We start from the raw sequence: 891 nt of genomic DNA on the forward strand, positions 1-891 counted from the left end.
GGTGGAGAGGTGGGATCTACCTTTGAGTCTGGCTGTGAAAGTTCTTGACCAATAAAATACGGCAGAATTCATGCCATGTCGGTTTCCAGGCCTTTAGAAACTAGCAGTTTCTACTTCCTGTCTGTTGGGACGCTTGCTCCTGGATCCCGGTCACTATGCTGTGAGAAGTCCAGGGAGCCCGCTGAGGGGCCCGTGCAGGTCTGTGCTGAGGAGGAATCGAGCTCCCAGGCGCCGGCTGCGCCAGCCACCTGAGAGAGCTGTCCTGGAAGTGGGTCCTCCAGCCTCCAGCTGAGCTTCCTTTGCTGGTGCTGTGTGGGGCAGAAACGACCTTTCCCGGCTAGGCCTTGCCTTAAATGCAGATTTGTGAGCAAAATAAACAACCATTGTTGATTGGAGCTACTAAGCTTTGGGGGTGGTTTGTTTTGCAGAGCTAAATTAATTGGAACATTTGCCCTGTGAGTCTGAGTCCGTCCTCAGGTGGGAAGGAAAGAAGTAATAGGGAAGGGAAAAGAGAAGGAAAGGGTGGGTGAAAGGAAGAAGGCAGGAGGCGGGCAGCGGGCTGGCAGGCAGGAAGAAGTGGTAACCCGAGTGCTGGTTCTGTGCTAGACACGTGTTTTCATCATCAGAGTTAGACCCGCCCACAGACACATGGCCTCACTGTAAAAGCACTGTGTGTGTGTGACCTTAGGCAGACCATTCCTCTCCTATGGCCTCAGTCTCCACATCTGTACAATGGAGTCACTTCATTCCCTCTACTGTGACCCAGGAGAAAGGCTGAGCCAGGTGAAGTCCCCTGTCTGGAGCGGCCAGGAAGCTGAGGCTGCCCTGAGGGCCATCTGTAGTCATGGACCCGTAGTCACCAGGAGGAGAAGGGAACACAAGGAAGAAGAC

Source organism: Propithecus coquereli, unplaced genomic scaffold, assembly GCF_000956105.1.
Source record: "Propithecus coquereli isolate 6110/MARCELLA unplaced genomic scaffold, Pcoq_1.0 Scaffold80, whole genome shotgun sequence".
Taxonomy (NCBI): Eukaryota; Metazoa; Chordata; class Mammalia; order Primates; family Indriidae; genus Propithecus; species Propithecus coquereli.